Source organism: Petromyzon marinus, chromosome 55 (assembly GCF_048934315.1).
Source record: "Petromyzon marinus isolate PM22_M1 ecotype Great Lakes invasive population chromosome 55, UKy_Petmar_22M1.pri1.0, whole genome shotgun sequence".
NCBI classification, from domain to species: Eukaryota; Metazoa; Chordata; class Hyperoartia; order Petromyzontiformes; family Petromyzontidae; genus Petromyzon; species Petromyzon marinus.
The window spans coordinates 11,713,143-11,738,447 of record NC_133721.1 but is presented as its reverse complement, the minus strand read 5'-3'; positions in this window follow the sequence as shown (position 1 = coordinate 11,738,447).

The following is a 25,305-nucleotide window of genomic DNA, read 5'->3' as shown; positions in this document are numbered from 1 at the left end:
ACCAACACCGGTGACGATTATTTCAACCGGGTTCTGGGCCTCCCCTAGGTCGACTCAGCCTCAAATAAGTACCTGGTGCGGTGTGTAAACATCGCCACTGGGAGAGACAAAGGCGATTGGGCGTGGTGCTGGTCATCCACCCCTCGCTCGCGTGCTGTGACGGCCTTCATAAGTGCTCGCTAACAGCACTTGCCCGAGCAGTCTGTTACAGGCTATACGGGGGATCTTTGTTTTCCGTTTTTTTTTGTACCTGTGTGTATGTGTGTGTGGCTGTATCTTGTACCTGTGTGTATGTGTGTGTGGCTGTATTTTGTACCTGTGTGTATGTGTGTGTGGCTGTATTTTGTACCTGTGTGTATGTGTGTGGCTGTATTTTGTACCTGTGTGTATGTGTGTGTGGCTGTATTTTGTACCTGTGTGTATGTGTGTGTGGCTGTATTTTGTACCTGTGTGTATGTGTGTGTGGCTGTATTTTGTACCTGTGTGTATGTGTGTGTGTGGCTGTATTTTGTCCCTATGTGTATGTGTGTGTGGCTGTATTTTGTACCTGTGTGTTTGTGTGTGTGGCTGTATTTTGTACCTGTGTGTATGTGTGTGTGGCTGTATTTTGTACCTGTGTGTATGTGTGTGTGGTTGTATTTTGTACCTGTGTGTTTGTGTGTGTGGCTGTATTTTGTACCTGTGTAAATGTGTGTGTGCCTGTATTTGTCTTTGTGTGTCATTGACCCTAAGCAGGAATCGAACTCGGCTGGCCCGGGGTTGAAAGCGCAGTTCGCTAACCAAACACGCCACCGCTCACAGCCACAAAGACACACACAACAATAATCCATCCCCTAACATCCCTCCCCCAACATCCATCCCCTAACATCCATCCCCTAACATCCATCCCCTAACACCCATCCCTTAACACCCATCCCATAACACCCATCCCTTAACATCCACCCCCTAACATCCCTCCCCCAACATCCATCCCCTAACATCCATCCCCTAACACCCATCCCCTAACATCCATCCCCTAACATCCCTCCCCCAACATCAATCCCCTAAAATCCATCCCCTAACACTCATCCCCTAACATCCATCCTCTAACATCCCTCCCCTAACATCCATCCCCTAACATCCATCCCCTAACATCCATCCCCTAACATCCATCCCCTAACATCCCTCCCCCAACATCAATCCCCTAACATCTATCCCCTAACATCCCTCCCCTAACATCCACCCCTAAACGAGCGTTGTCTCGATCGACCACCGGCAAATAGCGAGCGCGGCCGACTTTGAGGACAGTTCGACTCTTGACGCGGGGGTCCTGAGGCCCGGCCTTTCTTACTCCGACTTTGAGGACAGTTCGACTCTTGACGCGGGGGTCCTGAGGCCCGGCCTTTCTTACTCCGACTTTGAGGACAGTTCGACTCTTGACGCGGGGGTCCTGAGGCCCGGCCTTTCTTACTCCGACTTTGAGGACAGTTCGACTCTTGACGCGGGGGTCCTGAGGCCCGGCCTTTCTTACTCCAGCTTTCTTTTTTGTGCTTCTCGCTTCCCTCCCTCTCTCTCTCCCTCTCTCTGACTGCGTCCTGGCAATTAAAACAAATTACCATCGCCAAGGCCAACGCTGCTTGTGCCCCCCCCTCCTCCCTTCTTCCACCCCCCCCCCGCTCGCCTGCCCCCTTCTTCTCATTAGAGCTAATTTCGAGACGATTGCTCTAAGGGCTCCCTCGTCGGTCGGCGCGAGGAGCGGTGGCGCAGTGATTTACGCACCGGGCTGGGCTCTGCGCACGCCGCTTTATTTATTTTCAATTTGGGGCCTCGTAACCGCCCCCCCCCCCTTCCTCCTCCTCCCCCCCCCCCTCGTTTACGACGCGAGACACCGTCTCGCGTAGAGAGCTTTGTGTGTGTGTACGTACGTGTACGTGTGTGTGTACGTGTGTGTGTGTGTGTGTACGTGTGTGTGTACGTACGTGTGTGTGTACGTGTGTGTGTACGTGTGTGTGTGTACGTGTGTGTGTGTGTACGTGTGTGTATGTGTGTGTACGTGTGTGTGTACGTGTGTGTACGTGTGTGTGTGTACGTGTGTGTGTACGTACGTGTGTGTACGTGTGTGTGTGTGTGTACGTGTGTGTGTGTACGTGTGTGTGTACGTGTGTGTATGTGTGTGTACGTGTGTGTACGTGCGTGTGTGTGTGTACGTGTGTGTGTGTGTGTACGTGTGTGTGTGTACGTGTGTGTACGTGTGTGTGTGTACTTGTGTGTGTACGTGTATGTGTGTGTGTACTTGTGTGTGTGTACTTGTGTGTGTACGTGTGTGTACGTGTGTGTGTAAGTACGTGTGTGTGTACGTGTGTGTACGTGTGTGTGTACGTGTGTGTACGTGTGTACGTGTGTGTGTGTTCGTGTGTGTGTACATGTGTGTGTGTACGTGTGTACGTGTGTGTACGTGTGTGTGTACGTGTGTGTGTGTACGTGTGTACGTGTGTGTACGTGTGTGTGTACGTGTGTGTGTACGTGTGTACGTGTGTGTACGTGTGTGTACGTGTGTGTGTACGTGCGTGTGTGTGTGTGTACGTGTGTGTGTGTACGTGTGTGTGTACGTGTGTGTAGGTGTGTGTGTACGTGTGTGTGTGTACGTGTGTGTGTGTGTACGTGTGTGTATGTGTGTGTACGTGTGTGTGTACGTGTGTGTACGTGTGTGTGTGTACGTGTGTGTGTACGTACGTGTGTGTACGTGTGTGTGTGTGTGTACGTGTGTGTGTGTACGTGTGTGTGTACGTGTGTGTATGTGTGTGTACGTGTGTGTACGTGCGTGTGTGTGTGTACGTGTGTGTGTGTGTGTACGTGTGTGTGTGTACGTGTGTGTACGTGTGTGTGTGTACTTGTGTGTGTACGTGTATGTGTGTGTGTACTTGTGTGTGTGTACTTGTGTGTGTACGTGTGTGTACGTGTGTGTGTAAGTACGTGTGTGTGTACGTGTGTGTACGTGTGTGTGTACGTGTGTGTACGTGTGTACGTGTGTGTGTGTTCGTGTGTGTGTGTACATGTGTGTGTGTACGTGTGTACGTGTGTGTACGTGTGTGTGTACGTGTGTGTGTGTACGTGTGTACGTGTGTGTACGTGTGTGTGTACGTGTGTGTGTACGTGTGTACGTGTGTGTACGTGTGTGTACGTGTGTGTGTACGTGCGTGTGTGTGTGTGTACGTGTGTGTGTGTACGTGTGTGTGTACGTGTGTGTAGGTGTGTGTGTACGTGTGTGTACGTGTGTGTGTACGTGTGTGTGTACGTGTGTGTGTACGTGCGTGTACGTGCGTGTGTGTACGTGTGTGTACGTGTGTGTACGTGTGTGTGTACGTGTGTGTACGTGTGTGTACGTGCGTGTGTGTACGTGTGTGTACGTGTGTGTACGTGTGTGTACGTGTGTGTACGTACGTGTGTGTACGTGTGTGTACGTGTGTGTGTACTTTGTATGTGTGTGTACGTGTGTGTACGTGTGTGTACGTGTGTGTGTACTTTGTATGTGTGTGTACGTACGTGTGTGTACGTGCGTGTGTGTACGTGTGTGTGTACGTGTGTGTACGTGTGTGTACGTGTGTGTGTACTTTGTATGTGTGTGTACGTACGTGTGTGTACGTGTGTGTACGTGTGTGTACGTACGTGTGTGTGTACGTGCGTGTACGTGCGTGAGTACGTGTGTGTACGTGTGTGTACGTGTGTGTGTACTTTGTATGTGTGTGTACGTGTGTGTACGTGTGTGTGTACTTTGTATGTGTGTGTACGTGTGTGTACGTGTGTGTGTACGTGTGTGTGTACGTGTGTGTACGTGTGTGTACTTTGTATGTGTGTGTACGTGTGTGTGTACGTGTGTGTGTACGTGTGTACGTGTGTGTGTACGTGTGTGTGTACGTGTGTGTGTACGTGTGTGTGTACTTTGTATGTGTGTGTACGTACGTGTGTGTACGTGTGTGTACGTGTGTGTGTACTTTGTATGTGTGTGTACGTACGTGTGTGTACGTGCGTGTACGTGCGTGTGTGTACGTGTGTGTACGTGTGTGTGTACTTTGTATGTGTGTGTACGTGTGTGTACGTGTGTGTGTACGTGTGTGTGTACGTACGTGTGTGTACGTGTGTGTGTACTTTGTATGTGTGTGTACGTACGTGTGTGTACGTGTGTGTGTACTTTGTATGTGTGTGTACGTACGTGTGTGTACGTGCGTGGACGTGTGTGTACGTGTGTGTGTGTACGTGTGTGTACGTGTGTGTACGTGTGTGTACTTTGTATGTGTGTGTACGTGTGAGCATGTGCGTACGTGTGTATGTGTGTGGTGCGTGTACCTGTGTCTTTACGTGTGTGTACGTGTGTGCGTGTGCACGTGTGTGTTCGTGCGTGCGTACGTGTGTGTACGTGCGTGTGTGGGTGAATGTGTGTGATTGTGAGTGTGTGAGTGTATGTGTGAGGGTGTGTATGTGAGTGTCTGTGTGAGTGGGTGAGTGTGTCCGTGTGTGTACGCGCGTGTACGTGTGTATGTGTGTGGACTTGTGTGTACGTGCGTGTGTACTATGTATGTGTGTGCATGTGCATGTGCGTACGTGTGTATGTGTGTGGTGCGTGTACCTGTGTCTGTACGTGTATGTGTGCGTGTTTATGTATGTATGTGCGTATGTACTTTGTACGCGTGTGTGTATACGTGTGTGTGCGTGTTTATGTGTGCGTGTGTATGTGTTTATGTGTGTGTGTAAGTGCGTGTTGTGTGCGGTAGTGTAGCGGTTAGCGCGCTGCGCTATGAACCTGGCGACCCAGGTTCGATTCTCGCTCACGGCCAAAACTGGTGACGATTATCTGAGTCGGACCTGGGCACCCTCTAGGTCGACTCAGCTTGAAAATGAATACCTGGTGCGGTGTATAGACATCGCCGCTAGGGAGACAAAGGCGGCCGGGCGTGGTTCTGCTCACACATCACTCCCGCCGTGTACCGTTCCGGCCTTCATAGGCGCTGCTCGCTGAGAGAACTTGCCCCAACAGTCTGTTAAGGCTTCATGGTGACATGTTTGTCATTTGTATACGCATATATACACACATATACAAACACATATGCACACACATACATGCACATATATACACACACAAATGCGCGTGCATGTGTTTAAGTTGTGCACGCGTTCACGTGTTACCAATAACAGCACACGCCGACGAACATTAACGGCGATATTGATCATTGTACATCATAATAATAACAACAATTTTGAGTTTTTAGCTTCACGATTAATTCCATGCAAGAGCGAACCACGACAATGGCACAGCGAGCCAAAGCGAAATCAGAGCATGGCTCGCAGATTGTGATCGTGATGATAATGGAGAACAGAGATTGCCCTCCTTTATAGGTGGAGAGATCGGGGGGTGGGATGAGGGGGGGCTGGTGGGGGGGGGGGAGGAGGATGAGAGGGGGGGAGGTTGACCCCTGGGTCGCCTCTGTGTAGTAAAGGTCAAGTTGTAAATTTGGCACGCGCGTGGACAGAGGGTTCACTAACACACACGCGCGTACACACACACATATATACACAACAAAGATGCCCCGTATGGCCTTGACAGAGTGTTGGGGCAAGTGCTGTTAGCAAGTAGCACCTATGAAGGCCGGCACGGTACACGATGCTGGTGGCCAGCATCACGCCCGGCCGCCTTTGTCTCCCGAGTGGCGATGTTTACACACCGCACCAGGTACTCATTTGAGGCTGAGTCGACGTAAAGGAGCCCCAGGACCGGTTCAGATAATCGTCACCGGTGTTGGCCATGAGCGTGAATCGAACTCGGGTCGCCGGGTTCGTATCGCAGCGCGCTAACCACGACACTGACACTCCTCATGGGGACACGATTCACAGGGAAATACACGGAGAGACACACGGAGAGGCATACGGGGACACACGGGGACACACGGGGAGACACACGGAGACACACGGAGACACACGGAGACACACGGAGAGACACACGGAAAGACACGGAGAGACACACGGAGAGACACACGGAGAGACACACGGAGATACACGGAGAGACACACGGGGAGACACACGGGGAGACACACGGGGAGACACGGGCAGACACAGGGAGAGACACACGGGGAGACACACGGAGACACACGGGGACACACGGGGACACACAGGAGAGACACACGGGGAGACACACGGGCAGACACAGGGAGAGAGACACGGGGACACACGGGCAGATACAGGGGGAGACACACAGGGAGACACGGGGAGATACAGGGGGAGACACACGGGGAGACACGGGGAGATACAGGGGGAGACACACGGGGAGACTCACGGGGGGACACACGGGCAGACACAGGGGGAGACACACGGGGAGACACGGGGAGATACAGGGGGAGACACACGGGGAGACACAGGGGGAGACACACGGAGACACACGGGCAGACACAGGGGGAGACACAGGGGGAGACACGCGGGGAGACACGGGGAGATACAGGGGGAGACACACGGGGAGACACACGGGGACACACACGGAGACACACGGGCAGACACAGGGGGGACACACGGGGACACACACGGAGACACATGCTGACATACAGAGAGACACACGGGGACATGGGGGAGACATACGGATACACACGAAGACACACACACATGCATACACAAAGACGTACACATTCACACACACGCGTAAACAAACAGGCATACATATAGACACATTGATATACACACACAGACATCGATACAAATACGCAATAAGTATACGTACATGCGCATATATACACATATGTACGCTTATATGCATTGTTCATATGTATACAAATGTATAATTATGTACCCAAATATATACATATTCGCATACACACATCGACATTATATATACGCACACACTTACTAGTACTAGTGATGTGCTGTACTAGTACTAGTGGTGTACTAGTACTAGTGATGTGCTGTACTAGTACTAGTGGTGTACTAGTACTAGTGGTGTACTAGTACTAGTGGTGTACTAGTGGTGTGCTGTACTAGTGCTGTACTAGTACTAGTGGTGTACTAGTGGTGTGCTGTACTAGTACTAGTGCTGTACTAGTACTAGTGCTGTACTAGTACTAGTGCTGTACTCGTGGTGTGCTGTACTAGTGCTAGTGGTGTGTTGTACTAGTGGTGTGCTGCACTAGTACTAGTGCTGTACTAGTACTAGTGCTGTACTAGTACTAGTGCTGTACTAGTACTAGTGCTGTACTAGTACTAGTACAGCACTAGTACTAGTGCTGTACTAGTACTAGTGCTGTACTAGTACTAGTGCTGTACTAGTGGTGTGCTGCACTAGTACTAGTGCTGTACTAGTGCTGTACTAGTACTAGTGCTGTACTAGTACTAGTGCCGTACTAGTACAGCGCAACACCGGTGGTGTGTTGGAGAGTATAGCCACAACAAGATTGACTGGTGTGCAGAACTACTCACGAATTGGCACGTTTTGTTTACGTGACAACAAAAATAACCCCTTACTAGTTGGCCGAGTCGGGTGGTGGCGGTGGCGAGTTTAACGACACACGCACAAAACACCTCGTTTGTGATCTTATATGTACACACACACAGGTCATTTATCACATCTACATATGTAAACATCCGTACGACCGCACGCATAGATACTGTACACCACACACGGTTACGTTTTGTCGCATTAAAAACGCAAAACGATGTAACAATTTTAATTTATTTTTCCCCGTGCTCTGATTTATTTTTGTTAGTTTTATTTTTCTTCAGCGACCGCCGTGCGAAAATTTTGACGTCGTCATTAATAGCGTCATAATTAACGTCGGTAAGGCGATATTTAATTTAATTACGCTTAAATCATGTTCGTCATTATCGTGTATTATATAATATGCGTATTTTCAAAGTCATTATCATCACCATTAAAATCATTACCAGGAATACGTAGTCTACATTTAAACATTATTATTATCATTGCCAAGTATTACATTAATGCTCCAATTAAAACAGCATCATCATCATCATTTATTAAATCATATCTCTGATTCAAAATCATCATTGTCACCATTATTACCACGTATTAAACATATTTTATTATTTAACATCATCAACATCATCACTATAATCGTCGCTATCATCATTAGCATAATCGCTATCATCATTACCATCGATATCATCATCATGGCTATCGTAATCATCGCTATCACCATCACTATCATAATCATTATCGCTATCATCATCATCGCTATCATCATCACCATCATCATCGCTACCATCACCATCATCGCTATCATCATCGCTATCATTATCATCGCTATCATTATCATCATCGCTATCATCATCATCGCTACCATTGCCATCATCGCCCAGCTCGTGGCCCCTGCTCCAATCAGGCCACAGAGCTGCTCGCTCCACGCCACACCACATGCCCTGCGGCGTGAAAGTCATTACAACGTTGGCACTTAACCTTTGACACCTCAAGCACATGCCCCTAGACCCCGGCCTCGAGCCCCCCCCCCTCTTCCACCACCTCCCCCCCCCATACCACCTCCCCACATCCCATCCGCAACTCAGAGAGGTTGCATTCAGCCTGCGGCCGGACACAATGCGAACAGCTCCCAACGCAGTTTAAACGCGTGGGCTTCGAAACGTAGCTTCTCGGACACGTCCCGAGAAGCCGCTGCTGCTGCTGCTGCTACTGCTGCCGGGCCAGTGGCTGTCGCGCGTGCGCCAGCCGACGTGGTCACGCTGCGTGTCCACGGGCCGGCCACGTTGAGCCGCAGCCCGCTGACTTCCTGAAGGCGACCGCGATGTCTCGGCTCCGAGTCGCAGTGGCGGCGGCGGCGGTGGCAATAGCGTAGCGGTTACACAGAGAGTCATAGAGTTACATAGAGACACGTAGCGGTTACACAGAGACACATAGAGTTACATAGAGACACGTACAGAGTTACATTGAGACACATAGAGTTACATAGAGACACGTAGCGGTTACACAGAGACACATAGAGTTACATAGAGACACGTAGCGGTTACACAGAGAGTCATAGAGTTACATAGAGACACGTAGCGGTTACACGGAGACACATAGAGTTACATAGAGACACGTAGCGGTTACACAGAGACACATAGAGTTACATAGAGACACGTACAGAGTTACATAGAGACACATAGAGACACGTACAGAACTACATAGAGACACGTACAGAGTTACATTGAGACGCATAGAGTTACATAGAGACACGTACAGAACTGCATAGAGACACGTGCAGAGTTACATAGAGACACGTACAGAGTTACACAGAGACGCATGGAGTTACACAGAGACGCGCGGAGTTGTACAGAGACACGCAGAGTTGCACAGAGACACATAGAGTTACATAGAGACACGTACAGAGTTACATAGAGACACATAGAGACACAGAGTTACATAGAGACACATAGAGACACGTACAGAGTTACATAGAGATACATAGAGTTACATAGAGATACATAGAGTTACATAGAGATGCATAGAGACACAGAGTTACATAGAGATACATAGAGATACATAGAGACACATAGAGACACAGAGTTACATAGAGACGCATAGATTTACATAGAGACACATAGAGACAGAGTTACATAGAGACACATAGAGACACGTATAGAGTTACATATAGATACATAGAGTTACATAGAGATACATAGAGACACAGAGTTACATAGAGATACGTAGAGTTACATAGAGACACGTAGATAAACATAGAGACGCAGAGTTACATAGAGATACATAGAGTTACATAGAGATACATAAAGACAGAGTTACATAGAGACACATAGAGTTACATAGAGACACGTACAGAGTTACATAGAGACGCATAGAGTTACATAGAGACACATAGAGTTACATAGAGACACATAGAGTTACATAGATACACATAGAGTTACATAGAGACACATAGAGTTACATAGAGACACATAGAGTTACATAGATACACATAGAGTTACATAGAGACACGTACAGAACTACATAGAGGCACGTACAGAGTTACATAGAGACACGTACAGAGTTACATAGAGACACATAGAGTTACATAGATACCCACAGAGTTACATAGAGATCCGTCGAGATGCATAGAGACTCGTAGATTCATATTTACATACAGACGCATCGAGTTAAATAGAGTTTCACTGAGTTACAGAGATCCGTAGAGATTGATAGATTCATAGAGTTAAACAGAGACTCAAAGACCACATCCTAAGGTGGTCGTCAGCTTCAGGACATCTTAGTTGCAGGTCATCTCAGTGCTGAGCCGGTGATGGATATTCCACATTCCCATGGCGCGCGACGGACAAGGTCTATCTGTTGATATCCCCCCCACCACAAAGTGGTACCAATTTTACGCGATGGTGATGATGATGACGACGACGACGACAACGGGCTAAACCCGTGACCCCACCGCCCCCAACCAGGGTGTGAACTCGGACTCCTTCCCGTTGGGAGCCGCTCGCTCCACCGCTGACCCTGTTAGTCAATCCAGTGCTGGATGAAGACGCCGGCATCAACCACTTCAGGGCCGTCTTGTGAGCTGAGCGAACGTATTAATAATGATTTGCAATAAGTATATTGTTTGGGTCTTTCGGTTCAAAGGAAAGAACAAAAACAAAATAACAAATTCTCTTACGTGACTTTACCGAAAGGCCCGAAGAATATTAATTCCTGCAGTCACGAAAGCTTTTAAGTCATCACTTAAATATGCATCTATCTTTCTGGGGGGAGGGGTTACCGTACACCACCTCGTGTGGCGTGCCGGCCTTCGTAGGTGCTGCTACTCGCTAACAGCACTTGCCCCAACAGTCTGTTAAAGGCTATACGGTGGTGATATTTATCTTTGTCTTTTTATTTTACATATGTGCGTGATGTGTGGGCGTTATGTAACGTAATTGTGTTTTTGTCTAGCGCGGATAACGATGCCCGTTTGTAATGAACGAGAGTGTGTGTGTGTGTGTTTGTGTAGCTGATTTGTGCATCGGTGTCGCTAATGTAATAACCCCTTAATTCCGTGAATAATTCGATCGTTACATCGGCCTGCAAACAAACAGGCAAGGCTCGTAGCGCGTCAAGTGCGTGTCGTGAGTGTGAGTGTCCGCGTGTGTGTGTGTGTGTGTTGGGGGGGGGGAGCGGTGGCGCAGCGGTTAGCGCTACGCTAAGAAACTGGCGTCCCGAGTTCGATTCCCGCTCACGGGCACCAACACCGGTGACGATTATCTGAACCGATCCTGGGCCTCCCCTAGGTCGACGCATCTTTTAAACGAGTACCTGGTTCGGTGCGTAAAAAAACATCGGCCCTTATTCAGAGGGAGAGAGAGGGGGGGGCAGAGCTACCTCCACCGCGTGTGGGAAGCCCACGCGGTCCAGGGATTGCTCGTCACGGATTTACAGGAACGGGGGGAGGAGGAGGGGAGATGCCTGGCCTAGTTACCGTCAGATCACGGTGGAGTAATCCCCACTCGCCCCGTCTCTGGCAATGAACGTTCGCGCGCGACGTTTTATATGTGTCGGAGGACGTCAACTCAACCTTCCGCTGATTGTCATCATCATCATCATAATCGTCATCATCATCATCATCGTCAAAGGCTCTCACTCTCGCGTGCGCGCGTAGATCGCGACGATGGAACGCGCTTCGAAGTTGCTGAGCAACGTGGTCGTGCCAGGCTCGTTAATGAACGAATCAATAGATGCCGACACAGTTGGACGTTTCAGCTCCGCGGCCTTTCTCAGGCCGCTTGTGAACTCACTTCGCAGCGCAAAGTGTGCCTTGTCTGAAACGCGAAGCACAATCATCTACACACGTGAACACACACACACACGTGAACACTCACACCGTCACACGTGAACACACACGTTCACGCCTGAAGACACAGACACGTGGACACTCATGTACACGTGGACACGCAAGTGAACACTAACACACACGTAAACACACACACATGTAAATACTCATACAAGTTAAAATTAACACGTGAACACACGTGAACACTCACACACAAAGACTGTTCTCCGGATTATAAGACTCAGATGTGTGTGTGTGTGTTTGTATGGGATCGGTGACGCAGTGTTTAGCACGCGGCGCTACGAGCCACGGTGAAACATTAACAATGGAGAGACAAAGGCGGCCGGGAGTGGTGTTGCCCAACACCCAACCCCATTGCTGGCTTCGTCGGTGCTGCGACTCGCCAACAGCACTTGCCCCGACGGGCTGTGTGGGCTACACGGGTGTGAGGAGATCTTTGTCTTTGTGTCTTATTGTAAACGTTGTGTGTGTGCATAGAAGGGAGTGGTAGATGGAGGAGGTGGGTAGAGTAGGAGCAGGAGGAGTGGATGTACGAGGAAGAGGTTGAACGAGGTTCCAACTCCTTCTCCCATTTGGGACGTCAGCCTCCTCTTCACCGCTGGCCGCTTGCGTGCCGTGGGGAGCGGTGGCGCAGCGGTTAGCGCGCTCCGCTGCATCCCGGTTCGGCTCCCCGTTCACGGGCCACCAACACGGGCGACGATTTTCTTGAATCAGCCCTGGGTCGAGTCAGCCTCACGAGTGCCTGGCGCGATGTGTAATTATCGACACAAGGAAGACAAAGACGGCCGAGGGTGGTGCTGCCCACACACATGCTCACTCACTCTCGTGTGCCGTGGTAACCTTCATAGGCGCTCGCTAACAGCACTTGCCCCAAGAGTGTGTGAAGGCTAACGGGGGGATCTTTGTCTTTGTGCTGCTCCGTGGCTTGTAACAGCGATCAGAGAATACAAGTCACTCGCTCCGTCACGGATTGCGCTCTAAATCCGTGACTGCCCGTGACCGATCAATGTGTACGTAGGGGGGGAGAGATACAAAGACGGGAAGAGGTATTTTATTTATTTATTTTGTTCTTAACATTCTTCACAGTGGCGCATTGTGTTTGTGTGTGAGCCTGTGGGTCTCTGTGTGAGTCTGTAGGTTTCTGTGTGAGGCTGTGGGTCTCCGTGTGAGTCTGTGGGTCTCTGCGTGAGTCTGTGGGTCTCTGTGTGAGTCTGTGGGTCGCCGTGCGAGTCTGTGGGTCTCTGTGTGAGTCTGTGCGTCTCTGTGTGAGTCTGTGGGTCTCTGTGTGAGTCTGTGGGTCTCTGTGTGAGTCTGTGGGTCTCTGTGTGAGTCTGTGGGTCTCTGTGTGAGCCTGTGGGTCTCTGTTTGAGTATGTGAGTCTCTGTGTGAGTCTGTGCGGCTCCCTGTGAGACTGTAGGTCTCTGTGTGAGGCTGTGGGTCTCTGTGTGAGGCTGTGGGTCTCTGTGTGAGGCTGTGGGTCTCTGTGTGAGCCTGTGGGTCTCTGTGTGAGCCTGTTGGGTCTCTGTGTGAGGCTGTGGGTCTCTGTTTGAGTCTGTGGGTCTCAGTGTGAGTCTGTGGGTCTCTGTGTGAGCCTGTGGGTCTCTGTTTGAGTCTGCCGGTCTCTGTGTGGGTCTGTGCGTCTCTGTGTGAGGCTGTGGGTCTCTGTGTGAGTCTGTGGGTCTCTGTGTGAGGCTGTGGGTCTCTGTTTGAGTCTGCCGGTCTCTGTGTGGGTCTGTGCGTCTCTGTGTGAGTCTGTGGGTCTCTGTGTGAGTCTGTGGTTCTCTGTGTGAGGCTGTGGGTCTCTGTGTGAGGCTGTGGGTCTCTGTGTGAGTCTGTGGGTCTCTGTGTGAGGCTGTGGGTCTCTGTGTGAGTCTGTGGGACTCCGTGTGTGTCTGTGGTTCTCTGTGTGAGTCTGTGGGTCTCCTTGTGAGTCTGTGGGTCTCCTTGTGAGTCTGTGGGTCTCCTTGTGCGACTGTGAGGAGTCTATGCTTATTCCGAAAGAGTTTCATGTCCAACTAGAGAACCCGCGTCTAAAAGAGATGACCCTTGCTTGCAAACATCTGGCGGTTCAGCAGCATTGATTCAGGCAAAGCCTGACCCTGCTGATGAGACGCCGAATGTCGAAACAGGTTCGGAACGTTGCTTGCGTTATACTGAACTCAGTGCTTTCTGCTTAGACCCCCCCCCCCCGCCAGCCCCCCTTAAGAAATCACGCGTGGCTGGTGGGATGGGTAAAAATGCGCGACTTTTATTCTACAATGCGGAGGGACAAATACGGGAAGGATGCATTCTTCGATTGTACGTAGAGACCGCCGTCTCTGGGGTATGGACGAATTTGGGCGACGCGCCCCGGGCCCCGTCCTTTGGGGGGGGGGTGGTGGCGCGCTTCAACGTCACGGCATCAGATGTCAAACTTCCCGTTTAGTTTGAGGGGGGGGGGGTGTCCACACGGAGGGTGAGCTGCCCCGGGTCCCGCAACCACCACCCCCCCCCCCTACGAACGGAGGGGTGGGGGGAGATGCGGGGGTGGGGGGTTGACAATTGAGGGGGGTGGGGGGAGAAGGAGCGGGGAGGTTGCAGTGGGGGGGTGGAGAGATTTCCATAACCGGTTCGACCTCCAATTTGGAGTTCGCGTGGGGAGTTTCGATTGCGCGGTCGTGCAAGCGGCGAGCGCGCTCCTCGGTCAACCCGGCGGCCCGAGCTCGATTCGGGCTCAAGGCCACGACCGGTGACGATTATCTCCGATTATTATCACGATTATCTCCGATTATTATCACGATTATCTCCGATTATTATCACGATTATCTCCGATTATTATTACGGTCGGCTGCGTACGGCGCGAAAGAAGATCAACGTGCGTGTTTGAACCCAGCCTTCGACTCCCCTAGGTCGACTCAGCCTCGAATGAGTAGCCTGGTGCCGTGTGCAAACATAGCGACTCGGGAGAAAAAGGCGGTCGGGCGTGGTGCTGGCCACCCACTCCCTCGTGTGCCGAAGTGTCGGCCTTCATAGGCGCTGCTCGTTAACAGCACTTGCCCCAACACTCTGCTAAAGCTATACGATGGATCTTTGGCTTTGTTTGGTCTTCTTATTGTTATTGGAATTCGTTCTTGTTATCGTCCTTGACTCTCTGCTCACAATCATTAAAGGGCCTTCATGATGATGGGCAGGCCTGGGTAAATCTGCGTGGCTGGGAGTCGGAGCCATTCCCTGTTCACCTAAGGGTTGCGACAGGGACGTCCTCTGGCTCCTACACTAGTTCACATAATCTTCGACCACGTAGTTCGAGAAAACTTCACATGGCTGTACCGGAGGAATTTTCATCTGGCACAGATACAATGGGAGGCTGATCGATGCCAGGGTGCGGTCAAGAGATGGGCTCCCCATTGGTCAACCGTGTTACGTATGGAGACGATCTGGTAACGTCACAGTGAAACGTGGAGCGTACTACTAAGAGATGAGGCCTTACTGTTTAAATAACAAAACATATATTTTTTTACGATTTAACCTATACTATGAACTATTTTAACTTGACCAGGTAAGGCCCACTGAGCTCTACGACACTTTTTCAGAAGCGACCTGGCTATCACGAATGATAGCCTAATGAAGTGACGTAATTAATGTGGACATTCATTGCAGCCAAATGCATGGAACCGCGTGTCGAGGAGGAGGGGGGGGGGTGGAAACCCGTGGAGAACTTGCAAACACCAAATATAACAGGCGTTAGGGTCGGGATCGAACCCATAACCTTCCCTGTATACCAGGCGAGGCAGCTAACATCTCGCCTGACACACTCAACATTAGCCCCACCATCAGCCCCGTCAACACTTAGCATCTGCCAAGATATTTTGTGTCATCACAAACCCCACTCCCCGAATTGCCCATCAGTGATGGGGCAGTCCTGTGTTTTTATCTCTCTCTTAAATTTAGCAAATCTTTGGAAGAACGTAATCAACCAGGTAGGGTGTTGACTGTTGTGTTAGCCGACTACCTGTGCTGTATTGCATTGTATTTCTAAGTTTACTATAGGCTTGTTTTCGCTTTTATTTGTACCTGATGATGAGTGCTTGTGTTGCAATCGAAACGTCGTACGCTATTATTTAATTTATTATTATTTTATCTTTCTACGTGACTTTACCGAAAGAACAAAAGAGTAATTCCTGCAGTCACAGAAATCGCCAAATCAAGTTTGAGAATAGAGAAGTCTCCGTGTATGGACGGTGCGCTTATGACCGGCACCAATTTGGCAGCAGAGGTCCCATTGGGAATCAAATCGAGCGGCATTATCTTTCCATCAGCTGCATAACGCTGTGTGGAAGCTACCTGGCATATGGCTCCACACGAAGCTTCGAATTTTCTCGGGCGCCGTTATGCCCTCCTTTCTCTTTGCTTGCGAAACGCGGAGCCCTTTAAAGGAACATCTCCGCCGGTGTGAAACATTAAACCTGGCCTGCCTACGAACCACCATGGGTTTATCCACGCTGGATTGTGTGAGGAGCTCCCACGAATCATTGAAAGATCTGGAGAGTGTCCCGCGGGCAAGGGTGCGGTGGTTGAGGCACGCAGGACACACGACTCATACCACCGCATGCCCGGACAGCTTTTGTTCGGCCAGATAGAGGGGGCTAAACGGGCGCGGCACGTGCTGCTGAAGAGATGGAGCGACGTGGTCGAGGAGGACGTGGAGCTGAGTGGACTTTCCGATGACCCGTGAACCGGCGGTGTCAAGATCGGCCTCTGTGGAGTAGGAGGCTCGTGAAGGACGCTGCTGCTGGGCAGTTGGAGACAGTCGCCGCCCTCCAGCAAACAGCGGTGGGCACAAGAGGAGCGACCCTCACAACAACGAGCGGAGCGTCGGGCCTCGCGAACGCAGACAGTTGGCAACAAGTAGGGAGCGCATGTGGCACATGTGGCGCATGTGCCAGTGGCCTCAGTCGGTCAACCCATGTTACATGTGCGCGTGTGCGCGCGCGCGTGCGATTTAACGGAAAGTGTGTGCAATTAGTTGTATTTGTGTGTGTGTAATTGTGGGGAGCGGCGGGGTAGTTGTTAGCGCACTGCTCTACGAACACGATGAGCCGAGTTCGATTTCCAGTCAAGAACAATAACAGTAATAGCGAATATTTGAACTCATCCCGGGCCTCCCCTAGGTCTATTCAGCCGAAAATGAGTACCTGGTGCAGTGTGTAAACATCGCCACTAGGGAGACAAAGGCGGCCGGGCGTGGTGCTGGCCACCCACCCCCTCGTGTGCCGTGCCGGCATTCATAGGTGCTGCTCGCTAATAGCACTTGCCCCTACAGTCTGTCAAGGCTATACCGGGGACCTTTGTCTTTGTTATGTATCTGTGTACGTGTATCTGTGCGTAGGTGTGTGTGTGTGTTAGCGTGTGTGTAAGTGTATCATTAGGTCGGTTCAGCCTTCAATAAATACCTGGTGCTGTGCATAAACATCAGTACTGGGGATACAAAGACGGTCGGGTATGGTGATGCCCCCCTCCCGTATCGGCCTTCATAGGTGATCGCTAACAGCACTTGCCCCAGCAGTCTAAGGAGACTACACGGGAGAGGATATTTGTCTTTGTGTTAGTGTATTTGTGTGCCAATGCATTACATAGTATATATGTATTTACGTTCATGTAATTTACGTATATAGGTCTGTTTGTAAAATGTTAATGTGTAAATGAAAATTAGCACATTATTATTATTATTAAGTGAATGCAATGTGTGTGTGCTGAGTAGTATTGTGAGTTGTGCGTGTATGTATGTGTGTGTGTATACGTGTGCATGTTTGTGTCTTGTGTACATGTATGATATGGACGCATTTAATGTGTATAAATGTTTTATTGTTACGCGTTAATGTGGTTTTTAAAATATATATTTGTTTAATTATATTTGGCGTCTATCTAAAGTAAATATATGAAGTCTGTATAACGGTGTCTGTGTGTGTAGCGGTTAGCGCCCTGCGCTATGAACCTGGCGACCCGAGTTCGATTCCCGCTCACGGCCAACACCAGTGACGATTATCTGAACCGGTCCCGGGCCTCCCCTAGATCGACTCAGTCTTAAATGAGTACCTGGTGCGATGTGTAAACATCGTCACTAGGGAGACAAAGGCGGCCGGGCGTGGTGTTGGCCACTCACCCCCTCGTGTGCCGTACCGGTCTTTAGAGGTGCTCGCTAACAGCACTTGCCCCAACAGTCTGTCAAGGCTAAATGGGGAGGATCTTTGTCTTTTTGTCCATCAAATTGTTTTTGTTTTCGTGTGCGCGTTGCGTAAGCCAGCATGCACTTGGCCCTCCAGTCTGCGAAACAAGGCCACGCGGGAGACCTTTGCCTTTGTTTGGGGAGCGGTGGCGCGTGTGGTTAGCGCGCTGCGCTTTGACGAACCCGAGGAACATCGGACCCGACCCCCCCCCCCTCCAACCATCCACGCTCGACTCAACTTCAAACGAAAGCACTTGGAGCCGCGTGTGAAAGCGTCAGCCAGCCTGGGAAGACAAAGGCGGCCGCGCGAGTCGCCTCGGAGGCACAAGGCGCGAGCGACGCTTGCCCCTAGCAGCCTGTGGCGGCTCCCACGTCGGCGGGGTTGGTGGTCGTGGTGGCGGTGATGGGCGTGGATGGGGATTCGTCTACGTCTACGTAAACGTTTCGTCCGTTGCTCGTGACCACGCGGCCGCTTTTTATCGGCTTGAACGTCTCACTCGGCTGGAGGCGAGTTACTCGGTTCACTCACCTTGAACCCTGTGGGTGGTGGGTAGTGGGGTGGGTGGGGGAGTTTTGGAGCGCTCGCGCGTCTGTGCGAGTCTTTAACGAGAGGTGGTTTCACTCCGGGTTCGTTGCGTAACCGGTAACCGCGTTGAACATCGGTCAACGGTTCGAAATGTGCGTCAATTAACGTGCCGGGAGCCTTAGGCCGCCGTGCGGTTTGCACCGTCCGCGCGTGCCGATCGGCGCGTGCATTAAGAACGTTTCAACTTGAAACGGTTACCGGTTCGCGACCACGTTGCGGAACGGGTAAAATCGCATCGTAGAACGGTTACCGGTTTTTTTGTGAATTTGTTTTTCTTTTACCGGTTATCGCTCGACGATCCCTGCGTGCAACCGTGAAGTTGAGAACGTGGGTTCGATCCCGACCCTGACGATGCCTGCTGTACATTTGGAGTTTGCGGTGTCTCTCTCTCTCCGTGGCGAGATGTTAACTACCTCGCCTGGTATGCAGGAGGTCGTGGGTTCGATCCCGACGATGCCTGCTGTATATGTGGAGTTTGCGGTGTCTCTCTCTCTCCATGGCGAGATGTTAACTACCTCGCCTGGTATGCAGAAGGTCGTGGGTTCGATCCCGACCCTGACGATGCCTGCTGTATATTTGGAGTTTGCGGTGTCTCTCTCTCTCTTCGTGGTGAGATGTTCACCACCTCGCCTGGTATGCAGGAGGTCGTGGGTTCGATCCCGAACCTGACGATGCCTGCTGTATATGTGGAGTTTGCGGTGTCTCTCTCTCTCTCTTCGTGGTGAGATGTTAACCACCTCGCCTGGTATGCAGGAGGTCGTGGGTTCGATCCCGAACCTGACGATGCCTGCTGTATATTTGGAGTTTGCGTGTCTCTCTCTCCGTGGTGAGATGTTAACTACCTCGCCAGGTATACACGAGGTCGTGGGTTCGATCCCGACCCTGACGCCTGCTGCTGTATATTTGAAGTTTGCGTGTCTCTCTCTCGGTGGTCGCGTTGATTTTCTCCGGGTTCCCCCCGCCCCCCCCCCCCACCCTCCACATTTAGACTCAACATCACGCGTTTAGATAATTTGGCTGCTCTGAATTTCTACGTGATGACACCCGCCACTTATTTGAGCTGCTGTTGTTCGTGAGAGCCAGGTCTCGAGAGCTGTGCAGCTCAGTGGCCTTAACCCCTCGAAAACAAAAAATAGTTTACAGTTTTATAGTTTAATTAAAGTATGATCCCAATTAAGTAATATGCGGTGTGACATTTTCAAACCGTGTCGCCGACACACATTGGCTTACACTTGCAAACGAGCACCACGAGATTTGTGGGCGCCCGCTGTCAAGCGAAGCAGTCGGAACAAACAGCAGTATTAACCGGGGCTGCCGCTGGAACTCGAACCGCGAACCTCTACAACGTAGGCGCGAAGGCGCTGCCGCTGGAACCGACCACGTCTGCGTTTGTGCCAAATTTCACCTCGCTAGCCCTTCTTGACCATCGTTTAAATCCAAGCATTGCGTGCAAGTTCATACATACGCACGTACAAGTACATGCGAATGCAAACGCGCGTGCACGTCTGAACGTATTATGTTGTGCGCACTATCAGCACTTGTCCCACACGTCTGTGTAAGGCTATACTGGGGGATCTTTGTCTTTTTGTTGTGAGTGCGGTGTGGTGAGCGGTAGTGTCGCGGTTTTGCACGCTATGCTACGAACCCTGCGATCCGAGTTCTAGTCCCGCTCACGGCCACCAACACTCGTGACGGTTATTGGAATCGATTCTGGGCCCTCTACCTGAAACGACTCAACCTCAAATGAGTATACCTGGAGCGGTGTGTAGTAAACATCGCCACTCGGGAGACAAAGGCGGCCGGGCCTGGTGCTGGCCACAACACCCGCTCGTGTGCCGTACCGGCCGTCGCAGGTGCTACTCGCTAACAGCACTTGCCCCAAAAATCTCTTAAGGCTATGCTGGGGATCTTTTGCCATTGTATGAGTATGTTGACGTCCTGAAGATGCTTGACGCAATTTCAAGAGAAACGTCTGGCTGTGAGGATTGTTCTTTAAATCACCGAGTGAGTGGTTGAGCGAGTGGGTGAGTGAGTGGTTGAGCTCAGACAATCATCACAATGGACGCAAAGTTATAACGCTCGTATACCACGTGACAACTTAAGTTGTTTGGCTACGTCGGGTGGTGGAGGGTTTTTTGGCACAACGTTGGCCAGATCGTAACGTGGTGTATGTATGTTTATTTATGTATGGCATGCGAGTGTTGAAACGCTACATAGCGCATATTCTAGATGAGTTTGAATTGCAATTTTCTGATTTCGGAAGTTCGCATTGTTTCTAAGGTCAATTTCGGAACTTATTCGGATTTTGTCCAAACGTTTACATTACGCACTAAATTAGCCTGGTCTCCCTGCTCTGAAGAAGGATTATTTCGCGAAACGTCGCCTTTTATAGACAGTGAGGTCTCGGAGTACACGGTGGGGGTGGGGGGTTAGGTTCCGTGTACCCATGCGTAAGCGCGAATTCGCGTCAATTGTGGTTTGCCTCTACGAGTGTAGATATACATTATATGTACATTACTATATATTACTATATTCTACTATATTACTATTTACTACTACATTACTATACACTACTTTATACTACTACATTACTATACACTACTATATATTATATTACTATACGAGTGCAGTATATACAATGTAAGAGTGGATATAAATGTACATAAATGTTTAACAAAGTACAGTATATTATTGGTTCTTTCGGTAAAGTCACGTAGAAGGGAAACAATAAAAATTAGAAAAATATAAAAAATAAAATTCTCACGACGTTTCGACTGCAACACAAGCAATCATCATCAGGTGTGAAACCCACAGCAAGAACATTTTAAAAAGTGACGGTTTTTCAAATTTTCTTGCTGTGGTTTTCACACCTGATGATGATTGCTTGTGTTACCGTCGAAACGTCGTGAGAATTGTATTGTTTTATACTTTTATAATTTTTATTGTTTCCCTTCTACGTGACTTTACCTTAAGAACCAAGAATATGAATCCCTGCAGTCACGAAAGCTTTAAATAAAAAAGTACAGTATTGCACGATAAACGATTAACTAATCATCTGCTGCATCCGGGTCAGCTAAAACACTAGATCATTATGAACACTATATATTATTAACACTAGATTATTAACACTAAATATTATGAACACTACATTAGAACGCGAGAGATTGTTTCGGACTCGCTACTTGCGCGTGCGATAGAGTTACACGCCGCCAAATCCGTCGCTCTCGTGATTACGGGGGGGAGGGGGGGGCGGTGATTTTATTTGTCACTTCCCGCCCCGTGCATGGAGCGAAAGTACGAGCCGCACAAAGTGCGAGGACGAATCGGGGGTCGGTCGGTCTGTCGCGTGCGAGCGGGTCCGCGTACTCTGAGCCCGCCGCCTACTCCGATACCTCACTGTGTAGATTTTGTTTCCGTTGAAGCCCACACACACACGCGCACACACGCGCGCACGGTGCTGTTATTGACCAATGGTTCGAGGTAAAACATTTGCTGCGCTAAACGGTGTTCCTGCGAACGAAAGTGACGTCATCCGAAGCCACGTGATACCACCGTTTGACTTTTTTGGGGGCGGCGAAAAAAGGCACGCGCACGACGCCATTTTAAGTCAGGTGACTTCCTGTGACGTCATCTTTCGTATAAAATCCGAACGGCGGGAGATATTTTCGGGAGGGGGGTGGGAATCGATTACGGGTTTACAGACTTCGTACATTTAGATCGACACAGTGAATAATTTGGCCACAGTATTGGGCAACGTGGGGAGCACGTTGCCCAATATATATATCTCGATCACGTGTAATATTTATCACGTGTAATATTTATCACGTGTAATATTTATATATCTCGATCACGTGTAATATTTGTGTGTGCGTGTGTGTTTTGCGTGAGCACTCTGCTCCGACCCCGGCCATGCAACTTCAATTCTCCGCTCACGGCCACCAACACCGGTGACGATTATCTGAACCGGTACCGGGCCTGCCCCTTAGGTCCACTCAGCCTCAAATGAGTACCTGGTGCGATTGTGTAGATATCTGCACAGGGGGAGTCAAATGCGTCCGGGCGTGGTTTTGGCAACCCACCCCCTTCGTGTGCCATGCCGGACTTCACAGGTGCTACTCGCTAACAGCACTTGCCCCCGCAGTCCCTTGAATGCTATACGTGGCATCTTTGTCTTTATATAAGGCCGTGCGCCGATCCACTGCTGGATGAAGGCGTCTCCACGCCGTGTGTCGGTGACATGCGGGGTTGTCCGAACGTACTGCGCCGTGTGCGTCTTATAATCCGGAGAATATGGCGATTTGGCCAATGGGAGGCAGGCCGTGAGCCTCAGATATACAAAAGCAAAGTTCCCCCAGTATAGCCCACGTGGGCTCTGGGGTCAAGTGCTGTTGGAAGGATTGGGTGGCCAGCACCACTCCCGGGCCGCATTCGTCTCCGCAGGGCTGTGCGTTAAACACACGCCGCGTCAGGTGATCATTTGAGGCCGAGACGACCTAGGGGAGGCCTATAAACCGGTTCAGATGTTCGTCACCGATGTTGGCCTGCGGGCGGGAATCCAACTCGGATTCGTGAGCCTCAGTGCGCTCACCGCGACGCAGCTGCTCCACACACAACAACAAAGGCAAAGATCCCCCGTATAGCCTTCAACGGACTTTTGGGGCAGGTGCTGTCTGCGAGTGCCTATCGCGGCGATCACGGCACACGATGGGGGGGTGGGTGGCTAACACCACGCCCGGCCACCATTGTCTCCCCAATGCTCATATTTACACGCCACACCACCAGGTACACTTTTAAGGCTGAGGCGACCTAGGGGAAGCCCTGCAGATACACCACACACACACAGGCAGGTAGGCGCACACACACACAGGCACACACATATATATGCGTGCACATGACAAACGCTTTAACAGCAAAACAGCGGGTACCACTCACCGAACGGTTCCGGGCATGGGAACGTGGAGTGGGCACGCATGATGGGGAGGCAGCGCCGACTCCCGCCGATCTCTCCTCTCTCCGCACGCGCGTGTGTGTGCGTGAGTGTGTGTGCCCGAGTCTGTGTGTTGGTGAGTGTGTGTTTGTGAGGTGTACGTGAGTGTGTGTGAGTGTATGTGTTAGTGCGTGCGTGAGTGTGCGTGTGGTGTGTCCGTGAGCGATTGGGGGTACGTATACGCGACCCGGCCCCGGTATTGAACCCGGAGAAGCTGCCTCAGACACCCCAAACCGCACCCATCCGCCCAGCTCAGCCCGTCGGGGTTGGGTCAAATCAAATAAATGTTTTGTCTTTGTTCGGAATTTTCCCCTGCCAAGGGGAGATGGAGCGAAACAATTGGACCGAGTTCCAAAGACGGAGAAAGGGGCGCGCGCGCGAGATAGAGATGGGGAGAGAGAGGGAGCGAGAGAATGTTGAAAACTGTTATAAACCAGAGATCCCCGTGGTAAAACAGTGCTTCTATCTTGATAAACACGTTGTTTGTTGCAACAACAACAACAACAAAAAGTTGATTAAAGAAACCTTTAAGTGTTAAAAACTTGAAACCAGAAAATAAAAATGTACATTAAAAAGAGAGAGAGAGAGAGGGATGGAGAGAGATAGAGCGAGATAGAGCTGACGGAGAGGGAGGAGAGGGTGAGGGAGATAACGTTTGAGAGATAAAGAGAGAGGGGGGGGGGGTGGCACAAGAGAAGGGAGGGAGAGGCGGCAGTGCAAAGAAGAGGGGAAGGAACCCCCCCCTCCCTAGCAAAAAGGGGGCCGCGGGCCGAACGCGCGCGGCGACCACGTGTCACGCCACATCGGAGATGGATATGGAGCGCGCGAGAGAGAGCGAACGAGAGAGATTAGTGGATAGAGAGACGGCGAGAGAGAGAGAGAGTGGAGGAAGAGAAAGAGAGAGAGAAAGGAGATAAATAAAAAAAACGAACGGGAGGAGAGGAGCGGAGAGAGACAGATTTGTCGTTGCTAAAGTTCGAATCGTGACTTTTTTTTAATCTCTCTGTGTCTCTCGCCTTCTTTGAAGTCTGTCCGACGGGGTCACGGCACCTCCCCCCCCACCCCACGCAGGCACCCACGACCTCTCTCCTCCATCCAGACGAGTCCGCCGGACCGGTGACTCCAACCCCCCGCTATGGCGTCTGCTGTGGCGCCAAACACCGCGAGTTCAGGTGCTTAACGGCCCTTGTGCGCACGTGTGTGTGTGTCTGTGTGTGTGTCTGTGTATGTGTCTGTGTGTATGTGTGTGCATGTGGGAGTCTGTGTGTATGTGTGTGCATGTGGGGGTCTGTGTGTGTGTCTCTGTGTGTGTGTATGTGGGGGTTTGTGTGTGTGTGTATGTGGGGGTCTGTGTGTGTGTCTGTGTGTGTGTGTCTATGTGTCTGTGAGTGTCTGTATGTGTGTGTGTCTATGTGTCTGTGAGTGTCTGTGTGTGTATGTGGGTGTGTGTGTGTGTATGTGGAGGTCTGTGTGTGTGTCTCTGTGTGTCTGTGTGTGTGTCTGTGTGTATGTGTGTGCATGTGGGAGTCTGTGTGTGTGTGTATGTGTGTGCATGTGGGGGTCTGTGTGTGTGTCTCTGTGTGTGTGTATGTGGGGGTCTGTGTGTGTGTATGTGGGGGTCTGTGTGTGTGTCAGTGTGTGTCTATGTGTCTGTGAGTGTCTGTATGTGTGTGTGTCTATATGTCTGTGAGTGTCTGTGTGTGTATGTGGGGGTGTGTGTGTGTATGTGGGG